General features: G+C 55.2%; 1 pseudogene; it reads right to left on the reverse strand.

Moving 5' to 3' along the window:
* Positions 1-95: 95 nt before the first annotated feature.
* Positions 96-187, reverse strand: LOC138380301 (small nucleolar RNA U13; annotated as a pseudogene).
* Positions 188-20,000: the final 19,813 nt, after the last annotated feature.

Consider the following 20,000-nt stretch of genomic DNA (forward strand, 5'->3'; position numbering starts at 1 on the left):
TGACTTTCTTTTTGGTCCTTTCATTTTATCTATTCTCTCTTTGCCTTTTCCTGCGCGCCTTTCCGCTCCCCCCCCCCCCCGGATTCATGGTTTCACGTCACGCGGGTGACGTGCCGACACACCAGGAGGCCCTTCTCACACGTGCTCGTGAACACGCAATCAACACGTTTATGAACTAGAAAGGGATCTGGTGTGACTTTGCTATTATTTCCCCTCCCCTCCTCCCCGCGCTGAGAATGAGTTTCCCCGGGCTCGTGTGCCCGCCTGGGAATCGGCTGCAGACGCCATGGCCCCGGGTCGACCACATGTTGCTCTGGGGTCCACCAGATGTCTCTGGCGAATTGGGGCCCTAGGTGCTTGTGACGGTGTGGTCACTAGGTGTCGCTCTGGGCTCAGTATTCTTCCTTCTCGCTGTGACTTTGGTCTCTTTTTTTCGAAATTTCTTTCTTTCTTCCTCTTTTGCCCTGTTTCCATTTTCCCTTCTTAATCTCTTTCTCTCTTTTTGTTGCTTTTTTTCCACGGCAGATGGGTGATGTGTGTGTGGAGGAAACGCGGCGTCAGGGAGAAGACACATCTCACACGTGCTCGGGAACACCCGATCGTCACGCTTCTGAGTACCGACCGATGGATCTGGTCCCGAATTTTTTAATAGTTTTCTCCTCTCTCTCTCTCTCTCTCTCTCTCTCTCTCTCCCCTTCCTTCTCTTTCCTTTCTCTCCCTTCCTTTCTTTCTTTCTCTCGCTCTCTCGCTCTCGCTCTTCTTTTCTTTCTGACAGAGTCTCTCGTTCTGTTGCCCTGGCTAGAGTGCCATGGCGTCAGCCTAGCTCACAGCAATCTCAAACTCCTGGGCTCAAGCGATCAGACTGCCTCAGCCTCCCGAGTAGCTGGGATTACAGGCATGTGCCAGCATGCCCAGCTAATTGGATATACGTGTGTGTGTGTGTGTGTGTGTGTGTATATATATATATATATATATATATTTTTTTTTTTTTTTTTTTTTAAACAGAGTCTCACTCTGTTGCCCAGACTAGAGTGCCGTGGCGTCAGCCTAGCTCACAGCAACCTCAAACTCCTGGGCTCAAGCGATCCTACTGCCCCAGCCTCCCGAGTACCTGGGACTACAGGCATGCGCCACCGTGCCCGGCTAATATTTTTCTGTATATATTTTTAGATACTGTTTCTGTATATATTTTTAGATATATAGTTTCTTTCTATTTTTAGTAGAGATGGGGGTCTCGCTCTTGCTCAGGCTGGTCTCGAACTCCCGACCTTGAGCGATCCACCCGCCTCTACCTCCCAGAGTGCTAGGATTACAGGCGTGAGCCACCCCGCCTGGCGTGTACGTTCTGTATTCACAGACAGACGGAAGGCAGGGAGAATGTTACCCTTTCAAAGCCCGCCCTGCTCGCCTCTCAGCCCACCGATGGCACTCTGAATCCCGTGGCATTCCTTCACTCAGCTGAATTCTTCAGCACCCGACCCCCCCCCCCTCGCCCCACCCCCGTGCCACGGGAGTTCGTTCTCATGGCAGAGCCATCGAGGCTGTTGCCACACGTGTTGTAGGTGCCTAGGCAGACTGTGCCCTGGCCCCGAGGAGGTACGGAACCGCCTATCGCCTCGGGAGGGAGGGACAAGATGTGTCCGTGTCCAAGGCGACGTCCTGTCGATCACGAGGAGGCCTGCAAAGGCTCGTATCTGCCAGGCATTGAGCCACATGACATGAAACACCGGTGTGTTCCTTCACTTAGGTGGTGTCGCGTGTTGATACTCACAGAGGATGATAAACCCACTCGCATGCCGGCTGAGCCCCCTGTGTCTCCTCCTCTATCCACTGAGGGAAAAAACCGCAACGAAAGGTAGAGAACCACAGGGTGGGAAGAGAGCCCGTCGCTCTCCCTATGTGACCGTCCGGAGTGCTCGTTCAGATGGGAGGAGGTGTGTTTGTGTGTGTATGTGTGTGTTTCATTGATTTTGGTGCCATCTTTTCTCTGCAGCTGCGTCAGAGGACAGCGATTTTTCCGATTTTCACTCCGCTGAGTGAATTGCCTTTTGAAGAGAATGTCCACAGGAAGCCTACGGTTCTCCCGCGTGGGTGGCCCTCCTCTAGAAATGAATCTCGTTTCTTGAACGGAGGGGACTTGTTGACGCCATCATGCTTTCGGGACGACTTCTCAGACGCTAGCTTTGGACCGCAACATAGGTGCCCCCCGACATTGCCTCAAGGGTTCCGTGGTGCCTCCTGTCAAGAGACCCCACCGACCGTCCCCAGCCTGCCCGCTCAAGGGAGCCGGGCCCCTTCTGATCTGTCCGCCCGCCGTGAAGCTCCCTCCCGAGGGTCGGAAAGCCCACCTGTTTCCCAGTTCGGTTGAATGATGGGGCACCCGGGCAGGGCACTGGCACCGAGTGACTCCATTCTGAGTCTGTCTGCTCTGTGGGGCGGGGGCGGGTGGGAGGGGGGGCAGTTCCGTCTCGACCGGTGGCCTCCTACCGACTGACTCTATGGGACGGACCATTCTCACTCAGGATCGTGTAACCTTCTTGGCCTAGGCACATCCCGGCACTGAAAGCCACTTTTCGGGGACACTCTCCCACGTACAGATAGATGGCCTGCACGAGTGCTCTTCCTTTCTCGAAACACTGGAAATCTGTCCTCAATTTTACCTGACCTACCTGACGGTGTGTGATAAAGGAGCATAGAACCCTCAGCCACCCTCCACCTTCCCGCTGCCACGAGAGACAGTGCCGAGCGTGAAATTCTATCCCTGACTCTCTGTGTCCACCGTTCTCTGGGTAGGGAAAGAACTTAACCAGATAGGCCCTATCGGTCGCTTATCTGTTCTGATAGTTTTGTGGCAGCCATTTCTTTCCCCCTTTCTTTTCTATTTCTGTCTCTCTCCCCCACCCCCGCCCCCAAATTCTTTCTACGAAGACGTTTAGGATGTCAGATTCTGGCCACATGCCCCCCCTAGGCATAGGGGGGCCAGCATAGACAAAGGTCTTCGGTACCAAGTGTTCATTCCACGGTGACAGATATTGCCACTCTTGTATTGACCAGGGCGAGATCGTGAGTGGGTCAACTCTGAAACTCCCTGTACTCTACTTCTCTCTTGGGTAGGTCCCTGCCCCAACCCTCCGGCTTCTAGCACACACCCAGGGGCACTCTCTCCTCTCTGGATAAAGTTCCAGATGATCCGATCCGCTCCGAGGCGGAAGGGGAGCTGGCCGGGCCACCCACTGTGCGCCCCACCCCCACCCCGCCCCACCCCCGTCAGTCATAGGGTCCGTTCTTTTCAGGATGACACCGGCAGCGGTTGCTGGGTGTCACCTTGCGGCCACTTTGATCAGACCTCGGGATCTGGAAAGTCAGGTGACGTTGGGAGTTTAAGAGCTGACTCCCGGGAGGTGTGGAGGGCGGGGAGGAGAGCACGGTCCGGACGGTCCCACCCTCTTCTTCCCGGGCCCGCAGCTCTGGGCCCGCCCGGGGCAGCCCTAGCCTCTAGCGGGTCTCCGCCCACCCGCCCTGTTGTCTGCGGGAGGCGCCCCTCCTCCCGCTCTCTGCCTCCTCCCGGGACCGTAGGCCTCTGCCCGTCGTCTTTTTTATTTTTATTTTTTCCCTTTTGTTTGTTTCTCTTTTATCTTGTTTTTTAGGCTTATCGAATATCATGTCGTATAAAAACTTAAATCACAGAATGAATTATATTATATAACAAGATGTGGCTTTTTATCCTACGCCGAGAACGATGAATTTTTCTCTTCGTGTCCATTTTCCTGTCCTGGAAGAAATACAAAGTTGCTCGTGATACTTCCCCATCATCTTCCAGTTTCCCCCACTGTCAACACGATGTATTCGATCGTATATCTTTGTGTGTGCACGTGGGCGCCTGTACCTATTTCTTTTCGGCATCAGTCTCAGGTCTTTTGGCACCTAGGGGGGAAAAAGGAGAAACCAATAAAGGACAGAAAGACGTTCTGTCGTTTTACGCTCCCCATCACCACCACCACCACCACCACCACCACTTTTGGGAGCTTGTAGTCTGGCCTATGTCCCCAAGGCAGGTTAAATCTTTTCTTAAAACTCCCAAGTGGTCCCCTGCCCCGCCCCCCCCCAGGTGGGCGGCCGGCAGAGTTCACAGGCTTTGTTTTTGGCAGAGCCTGGACGATTGAAATAATTAACCACAATCATCGCTAAAGCTGAGAACCCCTCCCCCCCTCATTAAAAGCTCTGTATTTCTGCCTAGCCCTGTGTTCGGGGAAATTCGGAGGCTTGAGATGGGAAGGTCTACCCTATTTTCTCCTTTACCGGCAAAATAGACTCTCTCTTTCCTTCCTCCTCAAACAGCTTGTCCTCGTTATTCGGCCTCGTGGGCAGGTGGCCGAGCTTTCGGTAACACCAAGTCTTCTAAGTTGTGTTGTGTTATCGGTCTTGTTTTCTTTCTTTTCTTTTCTTTTCTTTCTTTCTTTTTTTTTTTTTTTTTTTTTTTTTTTGAGACAGGATTTCTTTCACTCTGTCCTCTCCCAGGCCGCCTTGGCCTGATTGTAGCTCACAGCAAGCTCCAAATCCAGGGCTTAAGTGATCCTCTCTGCCTCAGCCTTCTGAGTAGCTGGGACTATAGGCAAATGCTGCCACACCCGCCATAATTTTTCTTTTTTCTTTTTTTTTTTTTTTTTTTTTTTGTTGGTAGAGATGAGGTCTCATCGTGTTACCCAGGCTGGTCTCCAGCTGCTGGGCTCAAGTCACGCTCCCGTCTCTGCCTCCCAAGTTGCGGGGATCACGGGCATGAGCCACCATGGCCAGCCAGGTTATTTAAAGGCGATCGCTTTGCTATCCTGATACAAAACCCCAAATGTGCGAGTTTAAGGCACCAGACGGAGGGAGTCCCCACACTACATTGTCACGAACATTGAGGGTGGCTCACGAAACAGCTGGGATGTGGCCACACAGTAGTGATCGAGGCGATATATTCTAGTGGGATAGCAGAAATATAGAATGTCCTGAAGACACTAAATGTCGGAATGCCACAGCAGTCAATGGCTGACAAACTTCCATTCCATTGTGTCATGGTAGGCGGCTTACTTTTCTCCTGCTCCCTCGGTATGATTAAGGCCTGACGTAGAAAATGTCTACGTCTCATCCAAATCCATCGAGACGATGGAAGGGGGAACTGGGAGAGGAATAAAGAAAAACAAGAGAGGGAGAAGCGAAACAAGAGAGAAGGGGGCCGAGGAGGAGAAGGAGGAAACTGCCTCCCCTGTCCCCATGCTACCCAATTAATAAATGAAGAATGGCCTCTTCCCTCCTCTTCCCAACCCCTAACTATGCCTGGAGGTGTATCGTAGGCCTACAGTCCTAAGAAATGTACAACTACTGATAGTAATGGGAAGAAATGCAGTCTAATAGGTTTCTGTGCAGTGGGACACCCAGGCCAGGGCACTTACGGTGAATGGAGCTTGCAGGGCGGGCGGGAGGTTGCTCTGGGTGAGTCTGTGAGTTGGCGGTGAGTGGTGAGTGAATGTGAAGGCCTAGGACATTACTTACTGTAGGTTTTCATAAACCCTGGACACTTAGGCCGCACGACATTTACCTTTAGAAATTTCTTTCTTCAATAATACATTAACCTTAGCTTACTGTAAGTGTTTTCACTTCATAAACTTTTCCATGGTGGTTTGGTTTTTTTTTTTTGTCTGTCTGTTTGTTTGTTTGTTTGTTTGTTTGTTTTTCTTTCTTTTAAACTTTTGGACTCTTTGGCAACACCACGACTTAAAACACAAATGCGTTGCACTGTTGTACACAGATATTTTCTTTCTCTGTGTCCTTATGTGTTCCGTAAGCTTTTTCCTACTTTTAAAGTTTTTATCGTTCTATGCACTTTTCAAAATAATAAAAACTAAAACAGAGAGGGGGGGTGGGAGAGGGAAGGAGAGAAATACACACACATGAATATGTTTCCCAAGTGAACTGAGGAAGGGGGCCGAGTCAAGGTTCTCAGGGAGCCACCAGTGATGAAACGGTCAGGCTCAGAATCAGCATTGCAGAGTGGCTGCAGAGCCGGGGGGCCTGGACTGGCTACCTGGACGACACTCCGTGTTTGGTAACTTGGCGAGTCATAAATCCTCTTGAGCCTCAGCCTCTTCATCTGCAAATGCAGAAATCATGGTGCCTACCCCACAGGGATATTGGGCAGAGTGAAAAAGCAAATGCAGGCAAAGCCCGCAGAAGCACGCGTGGTAAACAGTAAGCCTTTAATCGTGGTCACAGTCGTTGTTATAGGATCATCTTCCTATGTCCTTGTCTTTTAAAGATTAGCAGAACCTCCCAGAAGATGAGAATGGGCTCCCCCTGAGCAAGTCTCGGCTGTAAAGTCACAGGCATGTTGAGCATGTGGCACAGAAGGCAGAATAAAAACCTGATCCCGGAACATTATGTTCCTGCAGGACATGAAATCATTGAAGGTATGGGAAATCCTACCTCATATCCGTTTTACTAGAACACCTATGATTGCGTACGCACATGGACGCACGCGCACCCCAAACTTTTTGAGCTTCACAAAACAGCGTAACCAAGGAACACACTATGATGCTTCTTAGCGATCTATTTAGGCCCAGGTTACTCGTCACTCTGAGCCTGCCTCCTTATCTGTCCAATGAGAATAGTGTTTGTCACAATTATCGTCATCGTCATCCTACCTAACGCTTCTGGTAAAATTGAAGTGTGAGAACACCCGCTAGACAGAAAATCCATGTTATCTCTCAATTTTTCTTCCTCCTGATTTCTATCTGAATCTGTGAGCTCGCTTTGGTTCACTTCGGTTTTTCAAGAGGCTCCGGTTACCTTCTCTCCCACCTATATCGGATTGGGTCTGACGGAAGAAAGAAGGAAAAAAAAAAAAAAAAAAAAACAAACATAGTAAAGAAAGCAGAACAACATTTGTTTCTGAAGCAACCGATCAAACATTGCTGATGAGCCGGTCTTTTCTATTTCAGTAAACCAAGGAGGCCTATTGTCACGAGGATGTGAGGGGCCCGGGTAAGATTGGATGATTACCCCTAAAGGAGACAAAGCAGACAGACTATGGCACATGTGATCTTAGCCAAGAGAATAAACAGTGACCTCTCTGCCGAGTTGGGCCTTAGCATACCAAAGGGAAATAAAGGTGTAATAGGATGCTCAATTTTTACTCTGGAAACAGAGGTTGGTTGGGCACTGAACTGAGAACACTGAATTTTTTACCCTCCTTGATATTCACATAGGCTTAGAGGAGGCAAAAAAAAAAAAAAAAAAAAAAAGAATACTGAGCCTATAAGTCATCCCTAAAACTCGGATTTTATGTTCCCTTGCCTTTTCATAACTGAGCAACACACAACATTAAAGAATGGACACAGGCCGGACGCGTTGGCTCAGGCCTGTAAACTTAGCACTCTGGGAGGCCGAGGCGGGAGGATCGCTCAAAGTCAGGAGTTCGAGACCAGCCCGAGCGAGAGTGAGACCCCCCGCCCCCGTCTCTACTAAAAATATAGAAAGAAATTGTCCAGACAACTAAAAATATATAGAAAAAAATTAGCCGGGCATGGTGGCACATGCCTGTGGTCCCAGCTCCTGGGGAGCCTGAGGCAGGAGGATCGACTGAGCCCAGGAGTTTGAGGTTGCTGTGAGCTAGGCTGACGCCACGGCACTCACTCTAGCCCGGGCAACAGAGTGAGACTCAGTCTCGGGGGGGGGGGGGAACCCAAAAACAAACAAACAAACAAACAAAATAAAAAACTGGAAGGGACACAGACTTCCACAGGTTTGTGTGTGGCCCCTTTTACTTATTAACGCTACAGGACCTTAATTATTTGTGCTCTGAATCTGATATTCAAATTATCCTTGTGGCCAACGCGTTTGAACAGTAGATGGTAGGGGAAGAAGAGTTCACCTCCTGAATAGATGACAAGTAACGGGAGTACTGGTGAAATTACAAGTGGCTTACGTTTACACACTGAAAATCCCAGTTAGCCGCTACCATGAGTTCAAAGAAGAGATCTAAATTTCTGACCCTATGACCCTAAAAGATATTTCCTCCCATGGTGTCACAGATAAAAATAAAACTGCATCCTAGCACTTTGGGAAGCCTAGGGGGAAAGGATCGCTTGAGGCCAGGAGTTTGAAGTTGCAGTGATCTATGATGATGCTACTGCACTTTAGTCTGGGAAACAGAGTGAGGGCCCGTCAAAAGAAAAAAAAGAAAGAGACAAAAAGAAAGAGAGAGAGAGAGAGAGAGAGAGAGAGAGAGACAGGAAGACACAAGGAAAGAAAGAAAGAGAGAAAGAAGAGAGGAGAAGAGAAGAGAAGCGTCAATCTATCCATTGCATTTTCTACCCTTTAGGTGACTGGGCTTCAGCAGGGTGATGTGATCTGACAAAGTTCATGTTGCTAAGAAATAAAGCACTGGGGTTCAAACTCTGAGTTTTCAAAATCCAGCATATCCCCCTACCCACCATACCGTGCCACCTCTGAGAGTGGATATCTCACAGAGGAGAGCTGTGGAGGCCATTCTTGGACAGACAGAGTCAAGTAGTGGAGACCATGGAGTCTCTGCTCTGCAGCCAGTCTAGAGACATATGGAGCCATTAACACTGCTTGTGAGGAAAATACCATGTCATAGGGAAACAGAAATATTTTCCGCCTTAGGCAGATACAATTTAGGAAAAGACCCGAAACCCCTCTTCCTCTAACAGTGCTTTCTGGTCAGATGCTGACCCCTTCGATTCACAGATTCAGATACATCATTCAATGCAAGCATTGTCAACAAGTCACTCTTTGCAGCTTTCTGAAATTTCTCGGATATAGCATACTTGTAAAGATGATCACTTATGTGAAGACACCACCCCTCCAGAAAAACAAAAACAAAACCAAAACAGAAGCCCACTTTTCTCTGCTGTGAAAACCAAGATCAGCTTTTATGAGATCCACTAAATTCACACAAGAAGTAAAATATAATCATACTGATATATGCAATTTTTCTCTTAGAACAGAATGCATGGTGCTCCTTATCGTCTCAGATACTGTCAACAGAAAGCACGCGGTGGATGAACAATCTCCGTGAGCTTTTCTACAGAGATGGGGGGTGTGTGTGTGTGTGTGTGTGTGTGTGTGATAAATAATGAGGGTTGAGGAGCAGATAAATGACTGGGGGAAAACAACAACAGCAACAACAACAAAAACCACTTCCTGGTTCCTCGATGCAAGCATTCATTTAAAGGGTATACTCGTATGTATACCTAGGTGGAAAGTGGAAGCAGCTTTAAAAAAAAAAAAAAGAAAAATTGCTGCGAGCCCTGGTTATGATACGGCAATAAGCGCTAGCTCTTGGAAGGTGTAAAACATATTCACGGTGGCTTACGCCAATTTGGGATGTACAAAGACGAGCTTGAGCACCACCACCAACCAAAAATATGAATGAATACCTGGCTAGCGATCAGGATCAGACATAATAGAAAAGAAAAAGCTCCCAAGGCTAAAATAATGTGAACACGATTGACTCGTCCATGGAAAAGAACCCCAAATCACTGCAAAATAATTTAAAGAGTTTTATTCTGAGCCCAACGGCCGTGATCATGGCCCAGAGAGCTACGCCCAAGAAGCCTTGAGCAAGCGGACCCATTGTGGTGGGGTGGGTTACAGTTTGGCTTCATACATTTTAGGGAGACAGGAATTACATGTAAAATCACAAATCAAAACATGGAAGGGGTACATTGGTCTGGGCTGAAAAGGCAGGACATCTGGCAGTTGGGGGGGGCGGGGGAGGGAGGGTGCGGTGTTTACAGGTTTACAGCTGGGTTTAAAGATTCTTTGATTTGCAATTGATGACATAAATGAACCTCTGCCTAAAGGCTTTGCATCATGTTTTCAGTTAAGGTAAGGAGGTCTGCTAATCACAGACAAGCCACTGGACAGTTTACCCAAAACTCAAGTGCCCTGTAGTTCAGTAAACGGTTGGCCTGCTAGATATGCGTTAAGCTTTGTCTTGCCTGGCCTTAGGCCCGTCGGACATTCAGTATCTCATTGTTATAAAATCTGACTCCATCAGGGAGGAGTGTCTGACTTCCCCTGTCCTTGCGGGGCAGCAGCTCAGGTTTAAGGGTTTTTCTAGGGTTCCCTGGGCCAACCACGGGACGGGTCAGCTGGCGGTGGCGGGCGGGGGGCGGCTTAAGATTTTATTTTAGTTCATAGACTCCAGAAATGGTGTTTCCCTGGGAAAGGCACACGAGTTCATGAAAAGCTTTCATTCAGTTGGTCTGGCTCCTCCCTGAGGTCGTCTCCCTGCCCCCCACTCCTCCCCTCCCCTGGGGCCGGAGCGGGGGGGGGGGGGGGAGGGTGAAGGCCCAAGAGGAGAGGCGCGTGGGGGAGGTGCCGCTCCCAGAACCAGAGACTCGTCTGGGCCCCACGTAACCCAGCCACCGCGACCGCTTCGCCCGAGGAGGTGCCCAGCAAGTCGTGCTTCTGCCCCTCGGGATTGCCTGCGGGCTGGGGGCGGGGTACGAGCTCCCGGCCCAAGAGGGAAACCCCTAGCCTGGCCGCACAGATGGCCGGGCCCCCGGCGGAGCCCTTCCGCCGGTTTCCACCCCTCCCCCACTCACTGCGCTGACTGCGCATGCGCGCTCGCACGTAGCCGCCTCGGGCTTCTCTCGGGCGGAGCCGCTTTCAGCCGCGACCCCGCCCCGCGAGCTGACTGTGCATGCGCGCTTGCACGTAGCCGCCTCGGGCTTCTCTCGGGCGGAGCCGCTTTCAGCCCCGACCCCGCCCCGCGAGCTGCCGCTTCCAGGCGGCACACCGCATGGGGGAGGGGACGGAGCTCTAAAGAAATCAGTCCCCTCCGTCTCCTGCCTCAGGAAAAGCCCCAAACCCTTGGAGAACTGCCACCCACCGCCACTACCGTGTGTGGGGGGGGGGCGGGGGGGCTGGGTCTTTACTTTGTGTCCTCCTTGTGGCCCAGTCCAAGGCGGCTGGGCTGCCAAACAGATCGTCTCGAGAGGGAGGCAGGAAGGGCCCAGGTCTGGACAGGGGTGGATTGGACCCCTCCACCCTGGGGTGTGGACTTGTGACCGAAAGCTCAGCTGCTTGTCCACGAGGCCGAATAACGAGGACAAGCGGTATGAGGAGTAAGAAAACAGAGAGTCTACTTTGCTGACAAAGGAGGAAATAAATAGGGTAGAGCTTCTCAGTCTCAAACCCCCAAATTTCGTGAACATAGGCCTAGGCAGAAATACAGAGGTTTTAAAGGAAGGAGGGTTGGTTCTCAGCTTCAGGCAATTACTGCAGTTAGCTGTTCTAAAGGTCCCGTCTCTGCTGAGAAGAAAGCCCTTGAACTCTGTGGGCCGCCCACCCTGGGGGCCACCTGGAGTTATAACCAAAGAGTTAACGTGCCTCAGGGATGCAGGCCGGGCTGCAAGTTCCCAAAAGCCTGGGGGAAGTTTTAAAAAGACAGAAAATCTTTCTGCCCTCTTCCCCTCCCACCCCCCCACAAAGCCATTTTCTCTGGTGCAGACTCGGCACCCTCCCCGTGCAGGCCTGTTTGTCCTCAATCATCTGTGAGGTTCACGAGGAGGAGATGCTCTCTCGCTCTCCCCACCCTCTTTCTTCCCTTAGGAAATCCTCAGCGCTGTTCCACACACTCAAGGTGGCGGGCCTGCTCCGGCCACCAGCCACCTCTTGTGCCACCTCCCCCCCCCCCCCGCCCCCAACGGAGTAGGTGTACAGACAGGAGCACACTTTACTGGAGGGCGCCTGGGGATGAAGAGTTGTGGTGGCCAAATGGGGGATGCGGGGCGGGGAGGAGAGTGGCTGGCATTTGGCAAAGAGTGACACGGAGTGGCCATCCAGGCTTGTCTGAAAAGTGGGACTACGAGCCTGAGAGCGCCGACGGAGTCGATGGACATGGTCACTGCTGTGGGATGTCTCTTTTACCACGATGTAACACCAAAGCAAACCCCTGACCCGCTGGGTCGGAGAAGGCCTTGTGGGCAATTTAGAAAAGCCATGGCGTGGCCATTTGGAATACTTCCTGCCTCTCCGGGAATCAAAAATTAGAAAGGACCATGGGTTCTGTATTAACGTACCAAAGGCAGGGAGAATTTTAGCCTTTTAAAGCCTGCCCTGGCCCTATCTCAGCAAGGCAGTGGCACCCCAAGTTCCGTGACATTTCTGCACTCGGCGGCTGACTTCTTCAGCCATCTGTTGCGATGCCCCTGCCAGGTGGCCACTCACTCGCCCCTTCAGTTCAACCCTTGTACCAGAAAGTGTTGCCTTCTTCCTAACCCCTATGGGGGGGCCGGGGGGTGACGTGTGTGTGGGGGGGGGTAGTGGAAATGGGCAGACCCCACAGGTGCAGCCTCTTCCAGGTCATAATGGGCCTGAGGCAGCGTGGGATTCCCCCGGAAGGGAGGCAGGGTGGCACTACGGCACCGAAGCCTGACGCCGGCGGCCACGTGGATGGTGGGGGACACGTTAGACCGCTGAGATGCAGCCACTGAGAGCCACCCCGCAGCAAGAGGTCTCTCTTGGCAGAGCAGGCACTGAGTCCGCAAGTCAAGACAGCTGGGAGGCCTGGGAGACAGAGGCCCTGGATCTCAGGTCCCGGGGTGGGGGCGGGGGGCAGTGCCAGTGCCTGGAGAGAGAGAGAGCCCAGGCTCCAGAGGCCATGATGGGGCCTGGTGGGCAGGGCCGAGGAGGTCAAGGCCGGGTGTGGTGGGGTCCGGGATGAGGGGCTTGGGGTGACGGGCAGGGAGAACGACCCGTTCACTCAGACGTGCCCTCAGAGGAAGGCAGAGGTGCGTTTTGCCTTCCTCCGGCTAGTGGAACGCTCGGCATTTCTTTCCTTCAGAGCTGGGTTGAACCGGTATGGCATCTGTTATAGTACGGAGTGCGAGACAGGACAACCTAGAGACCGAATTGAGCCAAGTCATGGGTCCATATTAGCTGGCCAGCGACCACCCCCTGCCCTGTTAGGGTACAGGTACAGAGAATGGCCCCGAGCCGAAAAAAGCAGGAAGGTTTCAGACTATCCTAAGCTAGAGCTCCGTGACTTTAGGCACGGCGGTTGAAACAACACTATACCACCTACTCCGCAGCTGTGTGGTCCGGGACCAGCCTCGGGCCCCCGTTTCGTTTCGGTTACAGTCTTTAAGCGAGCAGGTTTACAGAAACAGATAGCTCCAATTAAGGAACATTCTTTCAGGCGTTAAGCAAGCACAATCAATTTTACGACAGGCAGCTGGAAAGTTTAAACACTTAGTTACAAGTTAATTGCTTTGTTTTATCTCCGCAAGGTACGTATTTCCAATTACAGACATAGGTCAAGCGGACATCGGTCACCTAGCGAGCAAGCATAAGTTTTCAAGTGGGCCTTTACAGCGTCCAGACAGGCCTCGGTCCAGTTATTGTGCATTCTTTTTGACCACTTGGAAAGCTACTAGCACCGTTCCGGGCCTCACCTCACTCACGCGGAACTACAGAGTGATGACCCGGGGTGGGTGGGTGGGTGTGTGTGTGTGTGCTCCCTCCTGTGGTGGGAAGGGTGATCTGCTCGCCCACCCGGCGTGGTGTCCCCCACCCCTGCCCCATCTTGGCGTTTACAGAAAACAAACACGAACACAAGAGAGGGAGCCGGAGGAGGAGGAGGAACATATGCTGCTATCCAGGTTATCCTGGGAGGCTTCCTAGCCATTTCTGAGGAAACAGTGTCTCCTGGCTGTCTCCCGTAGTTTTATTTATTGACTTATTTATCTATTTTTCCTTTTGGCTTGAACCCATTCTTTTCGTTTCGGCATCTCATCTGACATCCTCTTCTGAGAGGAACCTGGAAACGTTTCCCCGTGTTGCATCTTTTCAGGCTCTGTACGACTGACGAGCATCGTCCCTCTTCAGTCACTGGGCTCTTTGCTAGCCAGGCCTTAATTCTCCACGTTGTAAACCCCAGATCGGATCTCCGCCCGGAATCCTGTAGAGACCCACCGAATCGATGTTTGGACTGGGATGTCTCGTAGACCTTACCTATTAAAAACCGATCCAGGCCAGGCTTGGTGACTCACGCCTGTAATCCTAGGCCAAGGCGGGGAGGAGGACCGACCGCTTGAGGTCAGGAGTTCGAGACCTGCCTCGGCAAAAGCAAGACCCCCGTCTCTACCAAAAATAGAAAAAAATTAGCCGGGCATGGTGGCACACGCCTGTAGTCCCAGCGATTTGGGAGGCTGAGGAAGGAGGATCGCTGGAGCCCAGGAGTTTGAGGCTTCCAGTGAGTGAACTATGCCCTGCTCCCCCGCCACCCCTCCCCATCATCTCTAACGAAATGACAGTAAAATAAAATAAAATAAAATAAAGCTCAGAAAAAAAAAAAAAAAAGTACTATGTAGTGAGACCGATCCTAAGAACACGGGCTCGGGGAAGGAAGTCACTACCACGGTATAAAATTGTATAAACGTTACCCGTTTCTGTGTGCGTGCGTTTTCTGAGAAATGACCCCCTTTTGCTATGGGGCCGGGACTGGAGTCCCAGTTTGGGACCATAGGATTCCCCGCACTCGACTCCTGACTGATTCGACCTAGGGTTAGCTCTGTGTAAACACTCTTTAGACGTGGGTGTTTTATGGATTTCTGTCCTTCGGGAGAAACGACTGGCCCGGGTACAGGAGTGAGTGAATGTACCGACCGTCTTCTCCCATCTCTCTCTCTCTCTCTCTCTCCCTCCCACACACAGGCACACGCGCACGCGCACGCGCACGCGCGCACACACACACACACACACACACACACACGCCGTTTCCGGGAGCGCCCACTTCATGCGCTTCGGTCCACCGTGACAGATAGTCCAACTGTCTGTCCAATCATCGTGAGTGGCTGCGCCTAGGCCCCGCTCTGAACCTCTCCGTACTGTTCGTGTGTCTTCAGCAGGTCCTGCCTCCACCCGTGGCATCTAGCACGGGCCGATGGGTCCCTGTCCTCTCTCCCTGCCGTGGACGCCCCCCTCCGGCCCCCCGCCCCCGGGGGCTCTCTGGTCGACTAGTGGTGGGGAGTGTGCCCAAGGGCTGAGAGACGTGGTCCGAGAGGGGCCGGGAGGAGGCCTGCGACCCAGTGTGTACCCACTCCCGCCCCCACGCTCCCTCCCCCACGAGGGAGCCCGTCCTTTCCAGGCTGACACTTGGATCGGTGGATGACGGGGGTCACCTGGCGGCGGGCGAGCGTTATGGGAAAATCCGGTAGGCGTGTTGCGACGTCCTGCCACAGAGATGGCTCTGGCGACAGCCTCGGGCCGCCCCACCCTGGCCTCCGGCCAGGCCCCGTGAATGTGTTCTCTTTGTCCCCGACTTCTTTCTTTGTTTCACCAGCCGGCGTGCTCTGAGAATGTGAAGTGTATCATAGTTCCACCCTGGGTTTCATGATCCTAAGATAGGAAGGGGTTTTATGATTCCACGACAGAAAGGTTTTCTCATCCTATCATCTCTCCCCCCCCCTTCTTTCTTTCTTTCTTTCTTTCTTTCTTTCTTTCTCTTCCTCCTTCTGCCTTTTCTTTACTTCTTTGTTGTTTCCTTCTTTCAGTCTTCCTGTCTTCCTTCCTGCCTGCCTGCCTTCCTTCCTTCCGTATTTCTTTCCATTTTTCTTTCCTCTCTTCCTTTCTCCTGTTATCCTGTGTTTCTATCTCTGTTTTTTCCATCTTTCTTCCCCCTTTCTACTTTCCTACCTTCTTTCTTTCTCATTCTCTCCTTTCTCTCTCCTTCCTTCTTCCTTTCTGTCTCTTTCTATACTTTCTCTCTCCTTCCTTCTCTCTATCTTTTTCTCTTTCCATCTTTCCGTGCTCTTTCTTTTTCTCTCTTAATTTCCTTTCTTTTTCTTTTCTTTCTTTCCCTCCTTCTGTCTGTCTGTCTGTCTGTCTTTCTTTCTTTCTTCTTTCTTTCTGCTTCCATCCTTCCTCCCTTTTTCTCATTCTCTTTCTTTCTGCCTGTCTTTTCTTTCCTTATTTCTTCTTTCCTTCTGTCTTTCTGTGTTTCCTATCTCCTTCCTCCCTTCCTTTTTCTTTCTTCCCCGTGCCCTCTTCCTGTCTTTTCTTATTTACTGTTTTTTTCTTTCTGACTTTCTCTCTCTGTTTCTCCGTCTCTTTTCTTTCTGTTCTTTTCCTTTCTCTCCCTTTCTCTGTTTCTGTTTCTGCCTGTCTGTCTCTCGGCTATGTTGTGGTCTGTGCAGAGACGGGTTTGGTGGACGATGTCGGTGGTCGGGCCGACCCATCCTTTCTTTGATCCCAGTGCTAGCCAGGCCGGGGCCTGCTTAGCTTCCAAGATCAGACGAGATTGGGCGCGTTCAGGGTGGCGTGGCCCTAGACTGACCCGTCATTTTTCGATGGCTTCCGTGGGGAGTAGGGGGACTGTGTTTGATGCCCCCGGGGGACCTTCTGGACTCTGAAATGATGGGCTCCAGAGGGTTGCCCCGTGTTTTGCAGCAGACCTCTGGTGGCTGGCGCCGGTTGTGGTCGGGCTCCACCTGGCGGCCGCTTTTCTACAAGTCTCTTGTCCTCTGAATCTTCGGTGCAGCAGGCAAAGCAGGGGACAGTCCCCGATGCGAGCGAGGCTGAGTTCCGGGAAGCAAGCAGCCTTCGCGGGGCCATCTGGTTCGTGCCGGGACGCCGGCTGGGACATCTGGGAGGCAGAGCTTGGGCCTGCAGGGCTGTGTGGCGGGAGGACGTTGTCGCCGCGCTTCCAGGCTCAGCCAGCCAGGCGGCTTGCGGGGCTGCCCGGGCAGGTCGACTAGCACGCTGTGGCCGCTTTGGAGACCCGACCCACCCCGCGGGGACAGGAAGGAGACGGCACACGCGGGCGGGAGAGGAGGGTGTCCGGCGACCGGCCGCCGTCCCGTGCATGCGTGTCCCTCTCCCTCGGCCTCGCCTTTCCTACCCATTTTCCCTGGTTCCCGCTCAGGAGGCAGGGACAGCCCTGTGAGTGGCACCCAGTCGTCCGTGGCTTCTTCCGAGTCCTACTCTGGGGGCGCGGACCGGGCCCTGGGTGGCGCGGGTGGCCGGCGAGGGCGACCCCTGTCGGCCCGCGGGCGCTCGTGGGCCGCGGCGGTCCCGTCCCGATGTTTTCTCCTCCACAAGTCCCCGTGCTGGGGCCGGGGACCGGGCCCTGGGTGGCCCTGGGTGGCGCGGGTGGCCGGCGAGGGCGACCCCTGTCGGCCCGCGGGCGCTCGTGGGCCGCGGCGGTCCCGTCCCGATGTTTTCTCCTCCACAAGTCCCCGTGCTGGGGCCGGGGACCGGGCCCTGGGTGGCCCTGGGTGGCCGGCGAGGGCGACCCCTGTCGGCCCGCGGCCGCTCGTGGGCCGTGGCGGTCCCGTCCCGATGTTTTCTCCTCCACAAGTCCCCGTGCTGGGCCCTGGGTGGCGCGCGTGGACGGTGAGGGCCTCCCTGGCCCTCTACGCCACGGGGGCCGACCAGATGTCCCTGAGTGCCCCTTGTCTGCTGGCGCTGGGGACGTGCTGGGGACAGGTGGCCGTGTCGAGTGTCGTGGGGGCAGGCGTGTTCAAGTGGCTCGGTCCCCGTCTTCCTGCGCGGTGTTTTTGATCACCTCATATCGTCATCTTCCGCCTGCAGGTTAGTACTGACACGCTGTCCTTCGGCGACTGTCGCTGGAGGGGTTGGGCCTCCGCACGCGGACAGGGTTCTGGGTTCGTGGGGATCCAGCGCCCTGCCCTGTTCCCTTTGAGCTGACCGCCTGGGCCCGCGCGCCGGCTCTAGGGCGTCGGAGTGTCCCGACGGTGGTGCCCGCCTCTCGCGTTGGTCTCTTGTCCCCTCGAGAGACGGCACCCGGGGGGGGGGAGGTTTGCGGCAACCTTCCCCCTTACCCCGCTGGCTCTGTGCCGTTGCGTGTCAGGCGGTCCTCGTCTTTGGGTTGTGCTTGGGAGGCGGGGCTGGCGAGGCTGAAGCGGGCTCCTCGGATCGCTGTCCTCGCCGGCCTGACTGACCTCCCCCAACCCTCCCCGTCCTCGGGGCCTGATCGATGTGGTGACGTCGTGCTCTCCCGGGCCTTGAGCCGCGTGCCAGGCGAGGGACGGTCCATTCGTGGTGAATGGTGGCCGCTCTTCTCGTTCTGCCCGCGGGCACCTCACCTCTCCTTCCCCGCCTGTGGGCGGTGCGTGGGAGGCGCGGGTGCGAGACTATCCGGCCCGACCGCGGTCGCCCCGCCCTCGGCCTCGTGGCGTTGGCGGGGGGTCGTGAGTCCTCTTGACGCAGCGGGCAGCCCTCGCTCGCCCTGTGTGGCTGTTGCCTGGCCGGGGTCCCCCCTGCCCGTGACGGACGGGTGCGGGGCCGTGCCGCCCGCCCGGTCGCGCGCCCCGTTTGGCGCGCGGCTGCTGGGTCTGCGTGGCCCTTTTGTGGTGCCCCCGGAGCGCACCGGGTTGTTCTCCAAGGTGCCCGAAACCGAGCGGTGGTTGTCGTCCTCGTTCCCGGCGTCCCCCTCTGGTCGCCGCTGCAGCGTCTGCTGCATTGGGTACACCCTCGAGCAGCGTGCTTGGGGTTGGGGGGGGTCGAGGCGGGCAAGCCTAGAGGCATCCTCCTGCGCTGCGTGGGCGGGCGGGGGGCGTTGTCTCGGCGTCCCCACGATGTGTGCGTGGCGGACTTCGAAAGGCGAGCGCACGGCTTGTGCTCTTCCCACCCTGCCCGAGGTGGGGTGGTTGCACGGTCGTGTGGGCGATCGTGGTGGGGCCGGGCCGGCGACGTGGTGCCGGCCGGCCCCGTGGGGGGCCTCTGCCACCGGCCTGGTCTGCCTCGGTGACCCCTCTCCCATACCGACGGGGGAGTGTCCCCCTCGAAGTGAGGTGGCTTTTGGACCAGGGGCCCCGACCGCGAACGCTCAGGAGTCGCCAACCGTGCGTGTTTTGCCCCATGCCGCAGACCCCCCCACACCTCCCCGGGGCGTGCCTGAACGCCTCCGCCCAGGGCCCTTACGGGGGCGACCGGGGGTCGGGGGCGATCCACCTTCGGCGAGAAAGCGTCTTCTCTAGCGATCATGGAGGCGTGTCCTCTTCTGGGGTTTGTCGGATCCCCCAGCCCGCCGCCTCTCTGCGCGTCGTCAGGCGCCGCCCCTGCGGCTGCCAGTTGTGCGTGGGCAGAGTTCCCTCCTCCCCTGCCGTGGGGGTGGAGCGGTCCGCCGGCCCCCGCGGTGGGGGCCGAGTGCCACTCTTCGCCTAACGTGGTCCGCGCCTCCCCCTCTGAACTCTGGGGGAGGGTCACGCCAGGCCGGGCCGGCGTTCCAGCTGTGAAGGGCGCCCGCGTGTGTGCGCTGCGTGCCCCGGCCGCGGGTCGCCCCGGTGTGCGCTGGGGTAAGGGGGTGGTGGTGCGGCCCGTCTCGCGCCCCCTCCCCAGCCCCTGTGAGCGTGCGGCCCTCCACCCGGTCCCGTGCCAGGCCGCGGATGGATGGGCGCTCCCGTGCTGGCGCCTGTGGATTGCGGCTTGGGGGACCGCCCGGCCAACGAGGGGGTCGTTCCACCGGTGCGCGGTGCTCCCCGGAGCGAGACAGGATTGGGAAACGGACGAGAATGGGATTAGGCGCGGTGGCGTGCGGGCCGAGGGCCGAAGGCCGGTGTCGCTCTGGGACGCCCCGGTGGTGAGGCCGTGGCCCCGTTGGGAGGGGTGCCGAAGGCTTTGGCCGGCTGGCGTCACGGGCGCGTTGCGGGACCGCTCTCGGGTTTGGGGCGGTGGGATCCCGTGGCGTTGTTTCCCCAGTGGCCCGGTCGCGGCGCAGGTCTCGCCTCCCACGGGCTCTCGTGCCTCGCCCTCGCGGGGTCTCATCCCTGTTCGAAAGGGTGTTCCTTCTCTCTTCCTCACGGCTGCCGACCGCCCCGCGACGAGCGTTCGCCCGACTGCGCTGCCCGAACCTGACCTCGCCGCGGGGAGGGGGCGTCGCCCTGGCCGCCAAGGCCCTGGATGGCGCCCCCCACCCCCCCCGGCGACGTGCCTCGGTTGAACGGTCGGCGGGCCTCCGCGTG

The sequence above is a fragment of the Eulemur rufifrons genome, unplaced genomic scaffold (assembly GCF_041146395.1).
Source record: "Eulemur rufifrons isolate Redbay unplaced genomic scaffold, OSU_ERuf_1 scaffold_352, whole genome shotgun sequence".
Classification (NCBI taxonomy): domain Eukaryota; kingdom Metazoa; phylum Chordata; class Mammalia; order Primates; family Lemuridae; genus Eulemur; species Eulemur rufifrons.